This window comes from Mirounga leonina, unplaced genomic scaffold, assembly GCF_011800145.1.
Source record: "Mirounga leonina isolate KUSES-001 unplaced genomic scaffold, KU_Mleo_1.0 Mir_115, whole genome shotgun sequence".
Lineage (NCBI taxonomy): Eukaryota > Metazoa > Chordata > Mammalia > Carnivora > Phocidae > Mirounga > Mirounga leonina.
In genome coordinates this window covers 46406460-46415033 of record NW_023270268.1, presented here as the reverse complement: position 1 = coordinate 46415033, position 8574 = coordinate 46406460, and the positions used below count along the sequence as shown (strand labels likewise).

Below are 8574 nucleotides of genomic sequence, written 5' to 3'. Positions count from 1 at the left end.
AATAAGTGGCCTCTTTATACCTTCAGAAACATTAGTTCCTATGAAAAGAAGGTCAGGAATATCAATTGTTGTGAAAATGAAAGTTCAAGCAGTCAACATTTTTGTTTATTTTAAAATAATTTAGAAGCCAAAAGATAAAATTAGCTCACTTTGCCAAAATGCAAGGCATTTAAGGCTCTTACAAAAAAAAAAAAAAAAGTAAACACTAAATGGAAATCAGCAAACTGCTTAGGAAAAAAATGTGAAAGGGTGGTTTTTGTTGGAGGACACGGTTGCTTGCCATTAAAAATGATCACTGTTCCAAGAAGGCTGTTTGGCTAATGCTCGAGAGTCTTTATCAGCAAAATAAGAGAAGCACGCTGCGCCTCACACGTTTCTACACATTTCTTGAAAAATCTGAGCAATCTTTAAAACAGGAGTGAAGAGTAGAAGCCATTCTGGTCAGTCATGCTTGAAGGGATTCTCCGATTCCTTGGTAATCTCTGTCACTACTCTGACCACGCCTCCGGGTCCCCGCTGCGTTCACGTGACAAAGGTAAGCAACACAGGAGGCATTCCTCTACAGAATTCCAACAAAAGTTCTGACTCTGCTATGTTTGGGTCAAATATATTGGCATTGTTTAGATATCACCAAAGAAAATGAAAATTGATTGATTTTTATTTATTTATTTTTGATTGATTTGGGTGGGAGTCCAAAAGAAGCCAGAGAGGCACTGCGAACAAGTATGCACTTTATAGTTTGTCTTTGTATGATAAGATTGCAACTCTTAAAGTACTCCTCAAAAATAACTTTGTATGGAATCTATTTATGAGCCAACACAAAAAATTCTATACTATCAAATACTCCAAACAATTAAAATTTTGTGATAATGCATGCTTTCCTATGTAACCCTTTATCTTACCAGATAAAGGAATATTTCCATTGGCTGTCCTTTACTGAAATGGCTGTCTTATTAAGGCTAATAGTGCTCTGATAATAGGATTCTTTTTTAAACTAAAGTTTGTTTGTTTGTTTGTTTTAAATGCATGTTTTGTGCCTATACCTGATTGTTTGTGTATTAGATTAGAGCTATTTAATTAGACTTTGGTCACTGGCCAGTTGGATTTATATTCTTCCTAGAGCTTTTTGTTAGAACTCAATAAATATTTAATAATGATCACTATAATGAATTATGGAAACACCCACAATATAGTTCTATGTAATCAATGGCTATAGTTAACCATGATACTTTATGTATTTTTTTAATTTCTAAAGTTTTAATATAACTAATATATAACAATATGTCTGAAAAAAACCTGATAAATCTTTTTAAGCATATTCTTTTCCATTCTCCAAAACAAGGCACCTGATAGAATTTTATTATGCTTTGATATTAGAAATCATATTAATTAACCTTTCAGAACACAGAAATTCATATTAGAGCTATTATGGGCCTAAGAAATCATCTAGTTCAACTGCCTTTGCAGATTAGAAAACTGAGAGTCACTGAATGAAAAATTGCCTGGATTCACATAGTAGATGTGAATAAAGAGTACATGGAGCAATTGGAATATGAAATAATAAAAGAATCCACAATTTGAAATCTGAAATTTTCTTCTTTCAGTGAATATATAAACCCCTATCCATCCATTATTTGTATTATTTTGTATAAGATTAGGAACTGGTATTTCCCTTCTTGAAAAATACTTTTTATATCATAGAAATATAAAGATACAAAAGTCATCTTTATTCTCAGTTGCCACAACAGGCATTTATAGAAGTTGATTACCTTCCAAAGAATAACAAAAATGGTATGTCAATGAACATTTTCATAATGACAAAATATAACACGAATTTATAAAACCATTCCTGAATCACTGTGGTACTGAATTTTTGATACTTTCATTAATTCTTCTGCTGCCAAATCCATAGCTGTACACGCTACACTTTTTCCAAATTATTAAGTAAACAATTATGAGATTGGACATGCATTCTACCATGTCTTTTCTTGTTAGCCCTATTTTTCAAGCAATGGTAACTTAAATAGATATATTGTGGCTCCTCTCATGGGGGGATTATAAACAAACAGATATAGAAGGCGGAGCTTGCCATCTGATAAACATTATGCAACCATTAAAACTATGTTATTAAATCCTAATGACCAGGGGGAAAGAATATGCTGTGATTTCAAGTGAAATAAGCCACAGGAACTCAATTATAAACACACACACACAGACACACACAGGGTAAATACAAACCTGTAAGAAAATATTTGAGAATATTAACAATGTAGGCTTTTTCCTGGATTGCAGGATTTTGGAGGATTTTTCCTTTTTAAAATAAATGTCTGTATTTTTAGTATTTTCTACAATTAGCATATTTGCTTTTATAATCAGGAAAGATTAAAACTGATTTCGTAGAAATATACACATAAAAACTAAATTGTGGAATATGAGTATGCGTGTGCAATTTCAGGCTGCTTCAACTTTGCATTCAGAGAGCATCTTTTCCCCAGAGAATGTTACGATCTTGGCTAGTGTGTATTTTCTAAGGAGGTAATGAGACAAAAGACATTTTTGCTCACTGAAAGATTAGAAGCACTGCAGAACGGAAGAGACCAGCAGAACAGGAAACAAAAGTAAAAGAGTTAAGATAAGGGACTGCTGAGAAAAACAAAAGAGAGCTGCTAAGGAGTAGTAAAAACAGTTTCTGAGTGTTTGGGCTTATAATATTACTCAGAGAAAAGCAGAAGAAACCAGTATTTCTGTAAACTCTGCAAGATGGTAGGAATTGTGCTTCTGTCACTTGGTTCTCAGCTGTGTCACATTGGTCTGATTATTCTCATATAAATTAGATATGATTTACCTCACTCTGGGTATGCCACCCAGAAAAACAGAGTGACAGCAAGTAATGAAACCAGGATGTACATTGAGGTTAGTTGGCCCTCAAAACTTCTGCTCTTTGCATTTTACCCCACTTTCTCCGGAGTAATTTCCATGACATAACTAAACATAGAGTCTTTCTTTTAGGATAGTCTGTCTTCGAGGATGGTAGTGGCTGTGTTATTTGACTGTAGGAAAAAAGGGGAATTTGGTCATTTATTTTCAGATAGAAAAGTAGGACAGAGGAGTGGTTTGATAAAGAGACAGACCTCTCAGAGTTCTCAATTCTCCAGCTGAGGGAAAGGCAGTGACAGAAAAAAAAAACAAAATGGCCATCAGAGGAAAGCAGATTGTAGTTCCCAGATCCCACATTTACTAAATATGTGACATCTGGCATGTTTCCTAACCTTTCTGAGTCTCAGATTCTTCATCGCTAAAATGTTTTAATAATACCATCTTGCAGTGGTTGTAGGATAAATGAGAAAAACATTCAAAGGGTACCTAGAAGAGATCATAGCACACAGTAGGCTCCCAATAAATGTCGGTTCCCTTTTCCTTGTGGACCAGCCATTGGTCACACATTACAACGTGCTACTCATTGCCCCAGACTTTGATTAGTTGTTCCTGAGCTTCCATTAGCAGGTGGCAGCCTATCCCTAGATTCCTAAGTCCATGTAATTATTTTTAAAAAATCCCTCTTGTTGAGATGTTTCCCTGTGGTTTTCCTCTTAACATTTTCTCATTTTCTCCATGAACTTCAGTTGTCTGCTATCAAAATACAGAGACCAAATTTAATGAAGTCATAATCAGGTTTGTATTTAGAATACTTAGAATCTCAATAGTATATAGAAGGACCCTATAAGACTTTTGAGTTCAAGAAGCGAACAGGATGAATCAGGCCCATATCCTTTTAGTTTAGCCAGAACAACACTCATTATTTTCTTTCCAACCTGAATGTTTCAGGCAGGGTGTTTTTTCTCTCTATTGCAGGCTCCATTACTTTCTTTCTTTCTTTTTTTTTATTATGTTAATCACCATACATGACATCATTAGTTTTTGATGTAGTGTTCCATGATTCATTGTTTGTGTATAACACCCAGTGCTCCATTCAATACGTGCCCTCTTTGATACCCATCACCAGGCTAACCCATCCTCCCACCCCACTCCCCTCTAGAAACCTCAGTTTGTTTTTCAGAGTCCATAGTCTTTCATGGTTCATCTCCCCCTCCAATATCCCCTCCTTCATTCTTTCCCTCCTGCTATCTTCTTCCTCTTTTTTTTTTTTAAACATATAATGTATGATTTGTTTCAGAGGTACAGGTCTGTGATTCAACAGTCTTACACCATTCACAGCGCTCACCATAGCACATACCCTCCCCAATGTCTATCACCCAGCCACCCCATCCCTCCCACCCCCCACCACTCCAGCAACCCTCACTTTGTTTCCTGAGATTAAGAATTCCTCATATCAGTGAGGTCATATGATACATGTCTTTCTCTGATTGACTTATTTCACTCAGCATAATACCTCCAGTTCCATCCACGTCATTGAAAATGGCAAGATTTCATTCCTTTTGATGGCTGCATAATATTCCATTGTTTATATATACCACACCTTCTTTATCCATTCATCTGTCGATGGACATCTTGGCTCTTTCCATAGTTTGGCTATTGTGGACATTGCTGCTATAAACATTGGGGTGCAGGTGCCCCTTCGGATCCCTACATTTGTATCTTTGGGGTAAATACTCAGTAGTACAATTGCTGGATCATATGGTAGCTCTATTTTCAACTTTTTGAGGAACCTCCATACTGTTTTCCAGAGTGGCTGCACCAGCTTGCATTCCCACCAACAGTGTAGGAGGGCTCCCCTTTCTCCGCATCCCTGCCAACATCTGTCATTTCCTGACTTGTTAATTTTAGCCATTCTGACTGGTGTGAGGTGATATCTCATTGAGGTTTTGATTTGGATTTCCCTGATGCCGAGCGATGTTGAGCACTTTTTCATGTGTCTGTTGGCCATTTGGATGTCTTCTTTGGAAAAATGTCTGTTCATGTCTTCTGCCTTGTGGCCACTTCCTACATTTACTTTCCTTCTGTGGCCCTGATTTCATTCAAACCCCTCTTTCTTATTTGAAACAGGGGTTGTGGGGGGGAGGTCACTTGAAGACTTGTTACTAATTCTTGGGCCCCACCCTGGACCTACTGAATCAGAAACTCTGCAAAAGGTGCGCAGCAGTCTATGTTTGAATGGGTCATTCAGGATTACTTGCCGCATTTTGAGAATCTGCATTATAGATAGTAGCTGAACCAAAGCTAGCACTCAGCTTTCTTGACAATAACCCAACTCCCAAACCCCCACAGATCCAGCTTTTGTTTACAATGATGTTTGACATCATTGCTTTGTTCAGGGCTCTTCAACAACCTTGTAATGTTTCAGGTTAGCCTGTGTGGGGAGAGTTCATTTTTGCAATAATCTCGGAAAATTGATTCGCAAACCATGTCTTTATGCCTTTACGACCTTCCCCTTAATCCATTCCCTGTTCACAGAACCCTTAAGATTTCCAGGGAGGTGAGCAGAGTGCATAACAATTTTTAAACATTAACAATTTAATCTTCTCTTTTGTTAGGAAGCTGTGACTCACTTTAAAGATTAAAAAATAAAAGCAAAACAAAAACAAAAGCCAAACCTAACCAGAACAATCAAAACAAACAGAAACCCCTAAAACCAAGTCCTTAAAGGAACAGAGAATTTAAGCAGCGTGGAAATGCTTAAGACCCCTGAGGGGGATTCCGGTATCACACTGGCATATTTGACATCGACCACTTTTTGGTTTACAGAGCAGAGTTCTGTCTCCTCTATACCAATTTATAACACCAACGCAAACACCAGGTGTGGGCCAAGCTTCTTCAACTGCTAACATGATTTGTCAATGTGAAATAAATATGACTATGCTCTTAAAACAATAGAAAAGGAGAAGAGGGCTGAGTTTCATTTAGATTAATATTGGTAAATGTTGCTTTGTTCCAGTGGGTCTTGTTTCTCTTCCACATTTTTTTTTTCCAAGTCAGGGAAGCTGTGTTAACATTCCTGCTCAAAAATCCTACGCGCCTCTTTAAGGTGTGGGAAACAGTACTCAAACTGTGGACGAAACCAAATTGCTTCACTTTGTCTAAAGATTGATGGTCCTATCATTGATGCTGGTGCTCCTTAAAATTTGTGAGTGTTTACTCATCCCATGTAATAAAATTCCTTTCAACAAATTTTCTCCTTATCTAACCACAAATATTTCTTCTAAGGTCAAACAGACCTTATACCTTCTGTGCCTCATTTTTTTTTTACCAGAAACCAAGGGGGAATTTAGAAACATTTTGCAAAATTTTTACATCTAAATTAACATATATTAAATGCAAAAAAAGTGAACTCAATGCAATTATTACCGTTTAGAGAACTTCTTTGCAGAAGGGTATCTATTCTTCATCTCTCTCCTCACTAGCTTGCAGCAAAACCAATCTTCCCTCCAGAGCTATGAAAAGATATCCAGGAATATTGTTTACATTATCTGTGGTGCTGTTTTGCTTTATTCAAACCTCAGAAATAGAATCTATTAGCTGCTTAGTGTGAGAAGCAAAATATTTGCTGTTACTTTACAAGGTGAGGCCAACCAAATGTTTAATATTCTTCCAAATAATTATCAAAGTAGAAGACAGAGCACTGAAAATTATTTTTGGGTTACATTATCTTATTATTCTTTGTGTCATCAGCACTTGGCACAGTTCTTATCACATTATAGACAATTAATGCACGTTGAAATCATGAGTGAATAATCACTAACATACATTGCCTTGATTAATAATTTGGGTAGTTTGAAAGAAAGTCTCAAAATGGATGAAGGTTCTGAAGCAGGCTGATTCATCTTCATAGATTAACTAGTAGGAGTTTAAAAACTGAACAGCAACAAAAAAATAACCCTATTAGGAATGACATCTGAGTCATAAACCTGGTAATAGAAGCCTTGAGTTTTAAAGCATGTGTTGTAATCATTAAATTTCAACAATCCTTTTACTATCATCCAATTTCACGTGCCATGTTCAGAAGCAATATGTCAGGATGTGAAACGCCAGCCTGTCGTGGACAGTACAGAGATAGAATTCCTCTTCCCCATTAATCTAGCATTTTGTTTCCTTTAAGCAGAGGTAAGGGCTGCATACTTGCCTTACATCAACACTCGAAAGCACTGTAATAAATATGTTTGATAGATGCTGATGGAATGCACATTTTTTGTATATTTTAAAAATGGCTTTTTTTGGTTTCTGTTTCATACATCTAATTTAAATAAAAAGTTTTCCAAGAATGGACATATTTTATTTTTATAATTTACTGTTGGGTCCTGAATTTTTTTGGGGAGGGTGGGATATTTTTTTCTGCTTAAACTTCCATGTCAGAACATCTTTAGATGCTTGTGAGTAATATGAATTCTAGTAGATGGTAATTTTCTTCATAATACATTTAAAGTTACCCCCAAAAGTGACAATATGGAGGATTCGGCCTCTCTTTGCAGTTCTGTAAGTTAAAATGACTAAAAATGAAACTTTGTATGTGGTTATTATAGACTGAGCTTACACATGTTTCTCAACTTAAGTTCCTTATTTTAGGCAAGCGTACTACAGCTAATAGTTTCTCTATTAATTCAACAAGGGGTTAGAAAAAAGCAGAACGCTTGTTTTAAAAAGTGCTTCTCAAGAGTGACATGTTACATGACTAAATTCACTCTATTAAAAAAATGTCAAGTGTTTTTCTTATCTTCATATTCGTTTCCATATGTCCTCCCCAAATCCTCTCCCTCTATCTGGATTCATGCCTTAACTTTCTTTAAATCTGTTCTTTAGACAATCCCCAATACCCACTCCAATCAGCCCGTAACTTGCTTAGAAGCACTTGTGCTTCAAATACTACTCTGTTTTTTAATTTTCTTATATTCTGCTAAAAAAAAAATATTGGGTTAAAAAAAATTCAACAAGAATCCCCATTACCGGCGCCTGGGTGGCTCAGTTGGTTAAGCGACTGCCTTCGGCTCAGGTCACGATCCTGGAGTCCCGGGATCGAGTCCCGCATCGGGCTCCCTGCTCAGCGGGGGTTCTGCTTCTCCCTCTGACCCTCCCCGCTCTCATGTGCTCTCTCTCATTCTCGCTCTCCCAAATAAATAAATAAAATCTTAAAAAAATAAATAAATAAAAATAGGCAAAAAAAATATAAAAAGACAATTCACAGAAGAAATGACCCTTATAAAATGCTTAATATTACTCGTAGTTAAAAGTTTAAAGTCGGGGCGCCTGGATGGCTCAGTCGTTAAGCGTCTGCCTTCGGCTCAGGTCATGATCCCAGGGCCCTGGGATCGAGCCCCGCATCAGGCTCCCTGCTCAGCAGGAAGCCTGCTTCTCCCTCTCCCACTCCCCCTGCTTGGGTCGCCTCTCTCACTGTGTCTATGTCAATAAATAAATAAAATCTTTAAAAGAAAGAAGAGAAGGGCGCCTGGGTGGCTCAGTTGGTTAAGCGACTGCCTTCGGCTCAGGTCATGATCCTGGAGTCCCGGGTTCGAGTCCCGCATCGGGCTCCCTGCTCAGCGAGGAGCCTGCTTCTCCCTCTGCCTCTCCCCCTTTCATGCTCTCTCTATCACTATCTCTCTCAATAAATAAATAAAAATCTTAAAA

General features: G+C 37.2%; 1 long non-coding RNA gene across 2 annotated transcripts in view; it reads left to right on the top strand.

Annotated features, from left to right (window-relative positions):
- Positions 1-244: 244 nt before the first annotated feature.
- Positions 245-8574, top strand: part of LOC118005302 — a 91917-nt gene continuing 83587 nt past the window's right edge. For both annotated transcript variants that reach the window (XR_004677799.1, XR_004677801.1), the window contains exon 1: positions 245-535. This is a non-coding gene — a long non-coding RNA (uncharacterized LOC118005302). The remainder of the gene's footprint in view (positions 536-8574) is intronic.